The 16,604-nt window shown below is 29.6% G+C and overlaps 2 long non-coding RNA genes across 2 annotated transcripts; one reads left to right on the plus strand and one right to left on the minus strand.

Annotated features, from left to right (window-relative positions):
• Nucleotides 1-8,747: 8,747 nt before the first annotated feature.
• LOC145332654 (uncharacterized) lies at nucleotides 8,748-9,862 on the minus strand. Its single transcript, XR_013884251.1, has 3 exons — nucleotides 9,521-9,862; nucleotides 9,167-9,285; nucleotides 8,748-8,871 (listed from the first exon to the last, which is right to left on the minus strand). It is a non-coding gene; the product is annotated as an uncharacterized LOC145332654 (long non-coding RNA).
• On the plus strand, nucleotides 9,320-15,602 carry LOC145332653 (uncharacterized). Its single transcript, XR_013884250.1, has 2 exons — nucleotides 9,320-9,623; nucleotides 15,428-15,602. It is a non-coding gene; the product is annotated as an uncharacterized LOC145332653 (long non-coding RNA).
• The last annotated feature ends 1,002 nt before the right edge of the window (nucleotides 15,603-16,604 follow it).

The following is a 16,604-nucleotide window of genomic DNA, read 5'->3' on the forward strand; positions in this document are numbered from 1 at the left end:
ACAATGGCCGGTTAACTAATGTACATCTCCAATGAGGATACACAAAATTACCCCTTGTGTGGATTACAATTAGGGGTTGAAACGTTTGGACACTCAAATCAAAATTAAGTTAAGGTCTCCAAGGTTGTCAAGCTAACGAATAAGAAAACGTTATTATAAAACTTTGGGGACTAGTGGGATAAATAGCCCAATGTCCCCACCCTCTATATGTGCATGCACATCGCAGGGATTTTAATGGATGATACATTTTTAAACATCCTAGCAAAATTAGCCCTTCTTGGTTATTGGTTTAAAAGTTTGGACACTACAAGCTTTGACCCAATCAATCAATATTCTGAAGCCAACGAATAATATAACGCTGTTATAAAACTTTGGGGACTAGTTTGTAATTCACAGTCCAATATCTCCACCCCTTTGCTAGTTAATGGAATATTATTTTTACACATTATAAAAACATTGAATATAAGTTTAATATGAAGTTTAGGTTTGGAAAGTGTTTTCTCGTATTCATTCGAATCCGGTGGATAGGAACCGGTTCTCATCCATACGAAAAAACTACGTCTAGCATCGTATTATATCTAGTTTTCTACGAATATAGAAATGTACAATCACAAGATTAAAACTAGTTTTTTTAGCCGGTGCCTTCGGCACCACGGGGCTAAAAAACTAGTTTTAATCTTATAATTGTACATTCTAAATCCGCGGAAAGCCGTTTATAATACGATACGAGAAATAACTATTATCAAACTAACAATAATTAAGGTTGTTGTCGGAAAGGTATTTAACTTAACCCTTTTAAAACTCAATAAAATAAAAATAATCCTTATAATAAAGTAACAGGATCTATGTGTGTATGTCTGTTTGTAACAAAGGACATTATGGTTCTACTTTATAATGTAGCTTCTCATAAGATCTGGGAAGGTTTATAACTAATTTGAGGGATGGTACCTCTACCCAACCGCCCATAAAAAAAATCTTCTTTCTTAATTCTGATATATTTGGTGTAATGATTGATATACATACATGATACTTTAGTTTATGCATCAGACAGATTGGAAATTTCCCTTTAACAGAAAAAGAACCACTAATAAATCTATGAAAAAAAAATAACTTTTATGCGAGTTGCATAAAGTTTTATTTGAATCTTACACCAGATTTGTATGTTTTCTAATAAAGTGAAACTTGCAGAGGGCAAAATAACGATTTCCTCCTTTCACTCCCTTTACCCAATTCCCTTCCCTCTTACAGGATGAATCAACTGACAAATAAACAATTTTCATGTTAGCAACCCAGATTGACGACAATTTTATGTCATAATATCCGCGTATATTTATTGCAATTGCTATACAATTTAAATTTCATAAGAGATAAGAGGGTGGGTTTACAAGGTCCTCTTGTCGAATTGAGGGATTTCACTAACAGAGCGTTTTCCTTATTAAGTTTATTTCAAGTAAGTTAGAAAGGGAAAGATCTTGCTGTCGGGGAGGTGTCGTGGATCGAGTCTGGGTCACAATGTGTCATATTAACCCTTAACGGTCGGGGGGGGGGGGGGCGTTGAACGCCCCCCCATCCGGTTTTTTCTATCTCATTTTCTGTGTGTGAAAGATAAAGAGCCCAAACTGCTTGACTTTTTAAGTGTGGGTATGAGACATAACAGAGAGTTGAAATTTTTTTAATATCTCCATCCTGGCGGGCACAGGATGCCAGCAAACCTGGCAGGGTCATCCAGGTAAAGAGCAAAAATATTTTTTTGACTAAAACAAAGCATTTTATCTTACCAAAATACTAAAATATCCTCTAGTAGTACATCCTCATATTAAATACAGGTGTTCAAGACAATTTTAGGTTCCAGGTATGATCCTGCAGGTCCTGATCCTCCAGTTCTCCAGAAATCTTTAAAAGGCTCCTGTGGCCGCAATTTTTGACTTAGAGACTTCAAATTTCAAACTTAAGCTTTTCTTATATGTCTACATAACATATTAAAATTTCATAAAGATCCGCCGCCGTTTTCCCGCCGACCGCCGACTGCGGCGGCTGGCAGCTGCCAAGTACAGCTGCGGCCGCAGAAATTTATATTTTGATATTTCAAATATAAAATTTACATAAAGATAAACATTTTCTGCAAAAAAAATTTTATTCTAGCTTCAAAAATAAAAAAATTACAGCCGTTTGAAATTTTTAAGTAAAAAAGGACCTAAAAACAAAGGTTGTTAAATAAAAGGGTGAAGGAAGCGAAAATTGACCTTGACTTACTTAAGGTCGGAAATTCATAATAACACAGGGGACTTGCACAAAAAATTTTAGCCCTCTAGCTCTAATAGGAACTGAGATAATAGGGGGGGGGGCGTTGAACGCCCCCCCCCCCCCGACTGATTAAGGTGCGGCAAGGGGCCCGACTGTTAAGGGTTAAAGACATTCAAAATGGTACCTACTGCTGTTTTTATATGAAGTAATAGTTATTTCTTTCATCGTATTATAAACCGCTTTCCGCGGATTTAGAATGTACAATTATAAGATTAAAACTAGTTTTTTTATCCCCGAGTTGCCGAAGGCACGGGCTAAAAAAACTGGTTTTAATCTTATGATCGTACATTTCTATATTTGTAAAAAGCTGGATAAAAGAAGTTTAATCCAACTTAAATCAAAAGTCAAATAAACGAACAAACAACCTAATAAATATTTAAATTTATTTAGACTCCGAATATATATAGAATACGTAAAGATATATTGACAGGGGAAAATTTTTCGTCAATTTAGGTTGCTCTTACGGACCTCATTTATTGGTCATTTCGTTTATCCAGTAGGAGAAGAGGGGATAGGGTAAAGAGGGTAGTCAGCTTTGAGTTTCACTTTATAAAATCTTGTGCAACATCCAAGTAATTATAAATCAAGTTTTTATACTTACTAAAGTTAATCATATTGTAAAAATATTAGTATAATGATAATGAATTTTTGAATAAAATAAAATTTAGTTATATAATTTAAAATATGCTTACTTACATAAGTTAAAAATCATGGTATTTTATATATCTAAGTTAACAAATAAAGGTTTTAAAAAGGGTTTGAAGTTAAATAGACGATTCAATCATGACTTTATTCACTAACAGGTCGATCGGAAAATAAGAATTTGTTGTCAAAAAAGTTAAAAATCAACATGTTTAAAATGTACTTTTTGGGAGCGATTATCGAAATGCTATGCTGTCTAAATCGTACCCAACTACTACAGGAATCACCATGCACATCGATAGGACAATTCTAACACCCTTATTATAGGAAAGCTGTTATTTTAAAAGAACGCATCAACATAAACTCCTAACAATTTAAATAAAATAATTTCACTAATAAGTAATTTTGTTAATGTAAATATTTCACCCAATATATTTTTTCATTGACTGAAAACATTATAATTTCCATAAATACAAATTGGTAAAAGCAAATACACACATACACACACACATACACACACACACACATACACACACACACACATACGTAAAAAGTATATTTAGTATTTACCCAAACTAAACCATGTAAGTTAATTTTGAAAACAACTGAATTTTTTAAAAGCAATGAAGATCCACAAAATCACTATATTAATGTATTTTAAAACACCCACCCCAATGCTGATTATTGTCTCCTGCTAAAAAATCTCTTTCAGTTTACTTTTAACATCCAACTAAACTCAAGGTTGATCATATTATTTTCTTCTTTTTTAGCAACATTTTCTGCCTTTATAGTTCTACAAATTTATTTCAATATATTTCAATAAAAATATATAAGACTTTTTCACTCAGTGAATTTATCATACAATTAGTGGTTTGGACGTTTGGTCACTAAACTAATTGACTTAATAAACCAATTATTTAAGAAAATCAAAGTTATTATAAAGCGAATGAGAAAACGTTATTATAAAACTTTGAAGACTAGTATTATAAAAAGCCCAATGTCCCCTCCCTTCCCGGAAATTAGCCATCTGTATTTTTTGTATTATTGTATGACCACCCGAAATAGCCCGTCACCAAAGTGATACACATGTCCCTTTGTAAATTAAATCATTGGAGCTACAAAAACATTTAAAGATAGCTGAATTTTATAATTTTTTTTGCAAGCATGGGCGTGTGGATACATTTAGAGAGAGGGTACATTGGGCTGTTTATTACACTAGTCACAAAATTTTATAATAATGTTTTCTTATTCGTTGACTTTTAATGGATGTTGATTTATTTAGTGATCGTCCAAACGTTTCAACCACTAATCATAATCTACAGAATGAGTAATTTGTGTTTCATAATTGGGGATGTACATTAATTTATCAACCATTGTCTTATCCCTTTAGATCCCTGCTCTTTTTCTACCATCTAGACTTTCTGAAGTAGGTGTTTTTTTTGTTATTTTGAAGCACCTTATTGAATATGGAGGCCGAACTTAGTGAATGATAATAATGTAAATGTTTATATATTTCAACAACATTATTTCTGAAAAATAGCCAAAAATTGAAGGAATGCCTGGCCCTTAATACTTTTACTGTGCAATTTACTTGTCGAGATTTTCTATATTTTGCTAACCCTATGGGTATCTAGCTAACTAAGGCTTAATCAAAACTTAGTTAACCTAAGAAACCTCCAGATGCGTAGTATTTGTACTTTCACAGAGCTGAAGAGGGCATTGGACTGTATATTACACTAGTACCCAAAGTTGTAAAATCACGTATTTTTATTCATGAGCTTAAAAACTTAAATTAAATAAATTTTGATTGGTTGGTGATTAATAAGCAGTTTCAAACGTTTTAACAAATAATATAAATATATAGGAAGGGTAATTTTGTTATTCATCATTTGGGATGTATGTACATGTATGTACAGTAAGGTTTATAGATATATGGTTTAAAATATATGTATTTTTGCTAAAATTAAAAAATTAAAACATTGTTATATTTTTTGCATAAACGTCCTAATTTATTGTGTGCCTTGTCCATATTAAATGAAATGGTCAGCCAACCTTTGTCCTCAAGTTCAGGGGTGTCAAAATTTTCTAGTTTCCTTTCCGTAAATTCATATTGATTTAATGAATCAAGTAATCGTCAGTTTTTGTTCAGATTCTGTACTGAATAATGCTAAAAATCTCCAAACTAATTGTGATTTAGAAACATAGCATTACAGAGATCTAAAGAGATAAAACAATGGCCGATACATAGATATAAATTTCCCCTTCTGAAGATTACAATTGGTGGTTTAAATGTTAGGACACTTAACTAAATGAATCAACCAATCAAAATCTAATAATTTCCCCATAGTTGTTAAGTTAACGAATAAGAAAACGTTATTGTAAGGATTTAGGGACTAGTGTAATTAACAACCAATTGTCTTGCCCCTCCCTGATAATATTATCTGCTGTCGACGAAATACATTGTCAATTGTTTGTGTCGGCTTTTTAGGTGCTGTCGACTAAATGTGTTGCTCAAAGGCAAAGTGTCTTTTCAGCGGACCAGTAATGAAGTGCCGGAGCCTTTATCACTTGTCTTTGGAAGGTTTTATATTATTTTTGTTGAGGTTTTGTCAACTTCTGGAAGACATACTAGCGGTTAACGCTCCTCTAGCGGACTCATTTATATAAGAATAACCAAGGAGAATACCCATCACCCTCCCAAGTTAAGCAGAAATCTAAAGGGATAAGACAATGGCCGATAAATTGATGTACATGCTCAATCATGATACACAAAATTACCCCTTTGTAGAATCAAATTAGTAGTTGAAACGTTTGAACACTCAACTTAATAAAGAACCAATCAAAATTCACCGAATCCCAAAAGTTGTTACGCTAACGATTATACAACGTTATTATAGAACTTTGGAGACTAGTGTCATAAACAGTCCATTGTCCCTACTCTATTTGCAAGTTAAGACTAAAGCAGAATTTTATATAAATAGAAAAAGACTGTACAACTTTTTCCTTGTCTATTAATTATATACCGTCCTTTTTCCGACATGTTGTATATTAGGGCTCATAAATTATATTAATTATTTACATTTTTTTCTTTCTATCAAATTTATGCATTAATTTATTTATTTTAGAACAATTTTAAATAATTTCAAAGCATACATTATTTTTAAAGTCAAGGAGAGAGGGTACATTAGACTGTTTATACACTAGTTCCCAAAGTTTAAAAATAACTTTTTTATTCGTTAATTTAACAACTTTAGGTACTTTTACCAAAATTTTAATTGGTTGGTTCATTGATTTAAGTGTCTTAACGTTTCAACCACTAATTGTAATCCAGAGAAGGGGTAATTTTGATTTTCATCATTGGGGATGTATATCAATTTATCGGTCATATTCTCATCCCTTTAGATAACTGGCGTGGAATTCTAAAGTCGACTAATAACTTGAAGAGAAACCCCCAATCTTGTCGCTAACAGACAGATACACGAGCATCCTGTTAACCTATCATACAAAGTAGTAAGATTTTTTATCTATAGCGAAAGAATCTCGCCAAGGTTCTCTTTTATCTTATAGGTTCTGATATGGTCTTAGGATATTTTATATTTTGTAAATAAGTCTTGGTATGTTTTTTTTGCAATTTTTCTGCCCTAAGATATATTTCTTCGAATATAAGATAAGACCTCTTCTCCACGCACCTTGAAACATACTCCGCTTATGATTGCAGTGTAAAGCGTCCATTCACCCATCAGACTACCAACTCTCTGAGATGCACGATCTTTGTCTGACAAGTCCTAACTGTGCATGGCAACGAGTTGCGCCTGTTTTGGGCCAAGGCATTCCCCCCATTCTAACTATTTACGTCGCGCATCTGACATAATAGCAGTGGGAACCATTCTTAACGTCTTTAGTTATGACGCGGTGTCGGACCGAGATTCGAACATATCACCTTCCCGACGACGAGCGGATGCGCTACTTCTTCGAATATAGTGTTTCTAGAGGCTAGGAGCGCATCCGCTAGTTTAAAACAATTTAGAATGCAAAGCTTGATATTTAGAGACATAATCTAATGACCTGCTAAATTTATATTCCTTGAAATTTATTCCTTGATTGTGCTATCAAGGTTTAGTTCATAAACGTTGGAAAACAAGGTTGACAACATCCATAAAAGCAAAGCTATGAAATGGAAGGACAAATGAACATTAACACTTGTAGAGTGTCAGAACTGAATAAACTGAATATTGATGCATATGTCTATACAAAATTATATTTAAATTTGTTGCAAAACTGATTAAATATATGTTATTGTTTAAGGACATACTGACGTTTTTAGGACTTGATTATATGGATGCTTCGCTTATAACACTATACCTTGTTGTAATAGGAATTGATATTAAAAAAATCATATGAATAAGATAATTTTAATATTTATAAATTTGTTGTCAAAAAAATCTGCTTGTTTTGATTGGACGTACGGACTTTCTGGTAACGATTATAGAGTGGCTGCGCTCTCTAAGTCGTACCTAACTGTTACAGGAATCAGCATGCAAAGTTTGAAATCGATAGGACAATTCTAACCTGTTTAAATTAACAAAAAAGGACTAACTATAACGGACGGACGTACGGACGGACCGACCCTAATTTTAGAAAAGCTTCGCGTTTTACAATGTTGACAACATCCATATATCAATTATCAGATAAACTAATGTTAACACGATGTTATTTCTTTGCAAAATCGAAGGAGATTGTAATAATCGCCGCTAATGATGGTAACAAAATAAACTTTCTTCTATGTTATATTTTCAGTGTAATCTTTTTAATAGTCACAATCCAACTCCACAAATACAAAATTTTATAATAATACATCACATTTTACAAGTGTGGTTAATATCTTTTATTTACGTCATAGAGATCATATTTTATTTAATTCAAAACAATTATCTACAATTTCAATACTTAAATTTTATTTTAAATATTACTTTTAATTAAAAAGTGTTACAGTCTGCCCTCAAAAAGCTAAAAATTTCTTTTTATTAGGTAAAACAAAATTTTAATTAGACTATTTGATAAAAAAAATTGTCTGAATAACTTGAATATTTGAATGTAAATATGAAAAAAATTTACTTTTCTAATTGTTTTACTTAAAATTAAAAATTTCAAAATCATACTGTAGTTTTGCTTATTTAAGAAAAAAACGAATTTTAGCTTGTATTTAGAACTCAAAATTGTATAAATTTAAACACATTTTGGAAATATTAATAAGATTAATATGGGATTCATCTGGTGGCAGCTGCTGTTTCAGTATTCTAGTTGTACGCACTCCTGGCTGCATAGTGGTTACGGATCATCAGCTCCTGATAATTCCAATTGAATATCCAATGTATATTTCTCCATATTTCAGGGAGAGAAGGATGTGCATGTTGTCTCAGCAGATGGGTGAACTTCTCTGCTTTTGTTTGTCGGACTCGTACCCGGAACGACTTCTTGACTCATCAGTCAGGTATAAGTGATTTCCCTTTTTATTTGTATCAATAATAATTCCAAAAGCGATATATAAAAAAAATTTTTTAAGTTCTAATTGCTAATTAAAAAATAAAAATATTTTAATTTGCTTATTCATAATATTCAAATGATTAAAATGGAAAAAATTTTCTTCTGTAATTTTACTTTTCAACAACAAAAAATCTTAATTTGCTTTTTACTTTTCATAAAATTTTTACTGAAAACTTTCTGAGGAGACCTTAACATAATTTGTAAAAATTTCTTTAATAATAAAGTTTTCTATTTTTCATAAAAAGGAAAATAAACCACTACTTTTACATTTAATTTGCAATGAAAAATTAAGTAAGGAATCACTTTACTATCTCTTTATCCTTGTTAGTTTTGGCTTCTTTAATTTCAGGTTTTTGTTGTTACTGGTTTCAACCCAATTTCCTATAATGTTTTAATGATTAGTTTTACAGTGGCCAGTGATCTATACACGTCTACTAGAATTTATCATTTTTACTTTCAATTTTTATAAAATTATCTTTTAAACTTTTAATAACTTTGTATGGTTATCATAAATCTTCCAAAAGTAATATCTTTTTAATACTTTTTATAAATTATAAGATTATCTTTTAAACTTTCAATAACTTTGCATGGTTATCATAAATCTTCCAAGAAAAGTAATATCTTTTAATATTTTTTATAGATATTTTCTAAAATGAACTGTAGTAACACCATTTACCTTCAGTTTACCAAACTCATGTCTGTGTTTACTGTGGCGCAGGCATTTAAATTTCTGGTTAATGAACCGGTCAGCGCCATTTCATTCTTGTCAGGGTCTGTTGACCTATCTTTGGATACCTTAAAAGTAAACAGAATTTTATTTTAATGAATTTTTTAACTATCATTTAGTTTACACTTTTAAATTAAATATTTTAAAATTTTCTTTAGGCATTTTCTCGCATAATTTTCCTTTAACCATTTTGTCTTTCTATTTAAATTATCGTACTAAAATTATCATTCTAATATTTCTCCCCAGGATTATCATAAAATTATCTTATCTTTTTTATTTTTTATTTAGGATAAAATACAGTACCTTGATGAGATGGATCTTCCCTCCATTAATTTCTCTGGCGCTGTACTATGGACATCTTTAATTTTCAGCATCCTGCTGAATCTTTTCTTATTGTGTCTCACAGGTATTATCTAAAATTAATTTATATATGAGTTAGGGTGCTGTGGGATTAAACTGAATACGCCTTTGGTTTCTAGCTGGTCTAACCATAGGTCTATTTTCTTCATTTACAACTATCATTTCTATATTATCTTTTCTTTTCCTTTTTTTGTGACACAATTTAATACATTTTCTCATAATTCTTTTAAATATACTAAGAACAATATATCCTAGAATCAAATTTGCCATGTATAGTGAGATTTGAATATATATATTTTCTGAAGCAAATCTTTCAAAAATTGTTTTATCTTCTGAAAAGTTATTATTAAAATCTTTATTTGTTATAAAAGATTGTTCTGTAATTATCCCGTCTTTCCTAAAAGTACATGTACTTTCACATTTATATTCCCTATTAAACAAAATAATAGTTTGACCTTTTTTAGCTTTTTTAAATTGGCATTTTTCTGTATTTTTCTTTTCTTGCTTACACGGAATATCTATAATTTCATTTAGACAATAGTTTTTATCTTCAATTATTTGTCCTTCACATATTCCCTTATTGTCTATAACATAATTTTTTGCATCTAGAATAAGACATTTTTTATCGAAGCAAAATGGCACTGGTATAACTTTATAAGCAGGCGATATTTTCTTTTTAAAACCAAAAATTGTATTGTTTGATACAACTAAGCTTTTAAAACTTCCCATAATTTTACATTCTGCAAATAATTTTTTATCTAAAACTGCTATTTCTGAATTTTTTAATTTTTCTTCTAGCTCTAAAAGATAATTTATAATTTGAATCAATGTTTCCATAATACTGTGATTTTTTCTTTCATCTTCTAATATTTCCTTTAAACCTTCTATATTAAACTGTTTTTTCTGAGATGAAAAATTATATTTACTTTTCTCAAAATTAGAGATTTTATTGAGGTAGTCCTTGAAAGAAATTAATTCAATAACTTCTTCATAGATTTCAGAACTTCCCTTTTTATTATCTATTTTAATTTCACTAATGTCATCTAACATTAAGACTTTTTTAAGTTTATCTTTCATAACTGATATTTGGATACCATCGCTAGTGCATTTATTGGGAGTTGATTGGCATATATCATTATCAACACTCCTTTCGCTAATATTATCATCCCTATTAGTAAGAAAGCTATCATCTAGACAATTTAATTGATAAGATTTAAAGGTTAAATTTAGTAACTGCACCATACTTTTTATCGTTTCAACCATTGATAATATTTTAAGGCTGATGTTAATTTTAACATTACTGTCTTCACCTGTAATTGTATCCAGCTCTTCCAGCTTCCTTTTTTCTTCATCACTTAGGGTGTTGATTAATATGTTGAAGCTGCTCTGTAGTAGTTTATAAATTTCTTCAAGACTTTCATTAAATTTTTCTCCAAAATTATTTGATATATCATTTTTCATAACTGACAGTTGTTGATCTATTTTATTGATTAGTTCATTTAATGTATTTCCAGCTTTTCCATTAGCTTCTAAATTAATTGACACTATCATTTTGCGAATATTATTATAAAAGTGCAAAATGCTTTCTTTATTTGTGTTTTCACTATAGCTATCACTGTCATTTTCATTTTCACTTTGATTAGAATTTTCATTAGTGATACTATTATCACTGTTATCGTTGTCATTATTGTTATTGTTTTCACCATTCTGATTATCAGAATTATTTTCATTAGTGATACTATTATCACTGTTATCGTTGTCATTATTGTTATTGTTTTCACCATTCTGATTATCTGAATTATTATTAAGGTTATCACCATTTTGATCATCTGAATTATTGTCAAGGTTATCACCATTTTGATCATCTGAATTATTGTCAAGGTTATTACCATTTTGATTATCTGAATTATTGTCAAGGTTATTACCATTTTGATCCTCTGAATTATTGTCAAGATTATCACCATTTTGATCCTCTGAATTATTGTCAAGATTATCACCATTTTGGTTATCTGAATTATTGTCAAGATTATCATTATTCTCATCCTCTTGGTTATTATCGTTTGTATTATCGTTTTCTCCATTTTCAGGTTGCTCCCCTCCATCGTTGCAATTTTCGTTTTCATTTTCTTCAGGGTAGCTTAACTGTTTTCCTAAAATATTAAGCAAATTAGTAATCTTAATACGTAATTCATTTAAAGAAGATTTATAAATGTTTTTTAATTCCATTGGAGTTTTTAGCTGTGTATCTTTCATTAAATTGTAGCCAATAATTAACAATAATTCTCTCTTTTTATCATTTACTTGACACATTAAATATCTTCTAAAATTATGAAATTTTATTTTTGCTTGTGTTGTAGTCTGTGCATCAATAACCTGTTGAATCAAAATTTGGCTTTCGTCATATATATCTCTATGATCTGTTTTAATTTTATTTTGTATTTCTATAAACAGATTTTCGATTTCTTCGTCACTTAGTCCATCAATATTATCTACTGATCTTTTTGTCCTTGGAACAGTGCTTAATATATATGTCATTGCGTCTATCAAATTTGTTATATAACATGTATTATCATTCTCCACATTATCTTTTGTGTCAAAACCCCCTAGTTTTTGTTTGATTTCATTCCATTTGTCAAATACATTTGGTTCCCCTTTTAATATAGACAAAAAGGGATTTTTTTCCAGTTGCAACTCTAAAGTTTTAAGTTCTTTTATGCCCAATATCTCTATTTTTATCTTTTCTGGCTTTCTAAAATTATCTTTTAATTTTTCGCTTACCTCAAAGTGGGATGTGCCATATATGATGGTTTCCTCTTCTCCTTTCCTAGTGTTTATAATTGTTACCAAAATTATCAGTAACCATTTCATTACTTTCATTTTGATCTGAAAGCAAAAAGAATTATCGTAGTATTATCTTTATGTTAGAGTATTATACTTTACTTGATCTATTACACTTTATTCTTATAAATACAACAATTTTATCATTTAATATCAAGAATATTTTCGTTTTTAAGACTTTAAATTTTACTATTTTTACTTCGTTTTTTCTTATTTTCTTAAAATCTTATTTTTAAAAAATTTGAACTTACATATCCTTTTATCCAGTGTTATCATATCATACTTAACAAAGTTTTAACTTTAAATAAAATTTAAATTATCTTTTGAAGAAATGCGCCAAGTAAACGTTAAGGATATCTTATTTAACTATCTTTTAAAGAAAACGTTAGTTTAACTTTTAATTATCTTTGTTTAAACTCTAAATACTTTCACCAAATATTATCTTCTTATACAATTTCACAAGTAATTTTCAAATATTTTACAAGGTTATCATTTTAAAATTTCATTTAATTTGAAACTTTAAATATATCTTTAAATAGAAAACAAGTATTATCTTTTTGAAGATTTAATCTAATTAAGTATCTTCAATATTATCTTTATCAACCTTTCAAAATTATCATAAAACTTTACAAATACTTTATCAATATTATCTTCATATACTTTTTTTTTTTTAAAGATTGGACATTAAAATTATCACGAAACCTTCAATTTGATTCTTAAGTAATAATTTGCATATACTTTTAAATAGGAAACAAGTATTATCTTTTTGAAGACTTAATCTAGTTAAGTATCTTCAATATTATCTTTATAAACCTTATAAATCTTTTTTTTTAAAAATTGGACTTTAATGTTATCATAAAACTTTACAAATACTTTATCAAAAGTTTGATTCTCAAATATAACTAGCAAATTTTAAATATTTTTACTTTAGAAAATTTTCCAATGTTTTATATTTACTAGTTTAAAACTAACTGGCAATTATGTGTTACTTTTATTATAATATATACACTTATTTACACTTGTGTGTTTTGCTTGTGACGTCATTCAATTTTTTCCTTCCTCCATTTCTTCATCCATATCATTTTTTCCTTCCTCCATTTCTTCATCTTCATCTATATCATCACTTCTAATGGTAAATGTTTCCATATCAAGGATTTTATTTTGTTCTAATTTCTTGGTTAATTGACTTACTTCTTGTTCTTTTGTTGTTATGTCAGAACGCATTTCTATCAAATGGTCTTGGCTTCGCCTGTAGTCTTCGCGTAAGTCCTCCCATCTTTTTTCATTTTCCATTTTTTCTTTCTTTACTCTTTCCAATTCTTCAAGCGTTGCATTTAGTCTGTCTGTCAAATTACCATTTTTCCAAGTTAATTCTTGGACTTCTTTCTCAAGGGAATCATTTGTGGTCATTTCTGTTGTCATTTTAGTTTGATTTTTTTGTATCTCTTGACAATGTTTGACAATATCTTCCAGCAATCCAAAATTAGATTGGCACTTGTTATTGATGTTCTGTAGATGTCTTATCTTCTCCTTCTCAAAGTCACTTTCAACTTTTTTGTCATCTTTAGCAATTTCTGCTTTTTCTTTTTCTATTTTCTCCTGTACAATTTTGATTCTTTTTGCTTTGTCGTCTTCATATTCTTTCTCACTTTCTTCTTTTTGAAGGTTAAATTTATGTTCTTGCTCTTTCATTTCCTTCTGTGCTTTTTTACATTTAATTTCCAGCAGTATCTTTGTTTCTTGATCATCTTCTTTTAATATTTCATTTTGAAGGTTTTTTATTTTTATTTCCAAGGTTGAAATGTACTTTCGTAGCTGCTTTACATTTTCTGGCAGCTCGTAGCTTCTATTTTCAATCCTCTTGAGTTTGTTGGTCAGTTCAGTTAGATTCCTAGTCTTTTGTGTTTTCTTTAACTCTTCCAATTCAAGTTCCGCTTGTGTTTTTTTATCTTTTAGAAGAGCAACTTTATTTTCATGATATTTCAATCTTAGATCACTTCTTTCAGTTGTAGGTTTGAATTCTTTCTTATCTTCCTCAGTATTATTTGTTGTACCAAATATCTTTTCATTGTATTCCACTTTCCTTTGTCTAACAAATAGATCATCACAATTGTTCAACAGAATGGTCAAAGCAGTGATGAAATGACCGGCTTCCATGTACTCCACAACACACCTGGCTTGGAAGTAATACTTTTGGGTGTTTTCAAGGTTGTAAACAAAGAAGATAGGTATTTCTTGCTTGTTGGTATTCCTGGCCTTTAGATTGTTCACATATTGGGTATATGTGTTTGTGTTTTCATTCAGATTGTTTCTACGCAGCACAGACATTACAATTGAGCTTCTAATGTGGCTCATATACTCAATATTTATCTGTTTTCCTACATGTCTTAGATATTCCTTTACCCCTTCTATTAGTTGGAACAAATTTTTATCGCGCAGATGGATATCTTCCATGGAGTTGCCAGGAAAACTCATGATCAGGATGGTTGGTGGTTCTTCAAAATTCACATTTGACATTATCATTTCACTCATCTTTCCAATGTACATCTCTAGATTTTTATCATAACTATCACTGCTAAAGCATGAGAAAATGTCAATATCCATGATTACAAACTTTGTCTTTCTTGAGTCATTTTCATTGAGTTCCTTAACTATCATTTCCATTACTTTCTTATTCATACTTTTCCAATCTTTTTCAGATACTGTTTTGTCAAAGATTTGTGTTTGTTGTCCTAGCATTGTTTTTATTTCCACATTTTTTGGTGACAGGAATATCTTGGCAGCGCCCAGAACATTTTTTATTTCACCATGTGTATAACCAGTTTTCTTTGGCTTTACAGCAATTTCTTCAATGGAGTTATCACTTGATGATTCTCTATTATCGTTTTTAGATCTTTTCTTTTCATATGGCTTATCCCTCATTCCTTGGTTGTATCGTTTAACGCCTCTATCCTCATCTCTGGACTGACTTCCGTTCCTAAAAAAAAATATAATAATTTTAATTATTTTTAGGTTTGCTATTCAAGAGACTTTTGATGAACAAGAAGCAGTTTAAGGTTTTAAAAGAACTACAAATGGATCTTTCCCAACTTTCAACAAATTTGAATCATGATGTATCCACCCCTGTACCTTCCATTATTATATCTTCCCCTGACAATAACATTTTACACGTCTAATTTTTCCAACAAATTTTCCACTTAATTTTTAGCAATAATTATTTTTAAGACTTTTTAAATCCATAAATTATTTTATAATTTTAATTTATCATTTTTCAATTTTATCTTTTAATTATAATATCCCCAAACTTTCAATTTACTTTTATCCTCACAACATCTTAAAATTTAAGTTTAACTATATATATATAAAATATCTTTGTCATAAAATTTTCGCTTTTTATCTTTCTAATTACAACATATAAACTACGTATATTTTTTAATTTCAGAATTTTTGCACGTCAACAGAAAAATGTATCAAGTAGTATCAAGTAGTATCATCTTACTTTATTCAGGTATTTTAGTTGAAAGTTTACTTTACTTGTGAAATGTTTAACATTTCTCGTAACAATATCTGTGAAATGGCCTGCGGCCCGCAGCTACAAGTTTATAAAAGTGAAATGTTAGAAGAATTAACTGTGTCCACTATTGATGTTAATTTAGTCCAAGAGAATATACAAGAATTTATGTATAATATGATGTAAGTTATCATAATAAAATTTTAAGCTAAGCATTTAGAAAATTTTGTTGATTATCATTGGAAAAATTTAAATCTAAGCGTTAAAAAAAAATTTAGTAGATTATCATTGGAAGACTTAATCTAAGCATTTAGAAAATTTTGTGGATTATCATTGGAAAACTTAACCTAAGTATCTAGAAAATTTTGTGGATTATCATTGGAAAATTTAATTTTAAATCTAAGCATTTAGAAAATTTTGTTGATTATCATTGGAAAAATTTTCCCCTTAATATAGTATTATGTAAATTATAAACTTTTACTCTTACTAATGTAATTCATTATCTTAGTTTAATCAAAATTTTATCTTAAAGAATTAAAAAGAATTTTCATAAGTGATATATCTTTGTTTAGGGTCAACTACACCTTACAGCAGCCCCTCATTATCGACGACGCTCTTGCTAAGTTTTGGGAGAAGAACCCATTACTATCTCAGCACAAGATTCAGTTGGGTCTTATA

Source organism: Acartia tonsa, chromosome 11 (genome assembly GCF_053477335.1).
Source record: "Acartia tonsa isolate MP-2025a chromosome 11, ASM5347733v1, whole genome shotgun sequence".
In the NCBI taxonomy this organism is placed as follows: Eukaryota; Metazoa; Arthropoda; class Copepoda; order Calanoida; family Acartiidae; genus Acartia; species Acartia tonsa.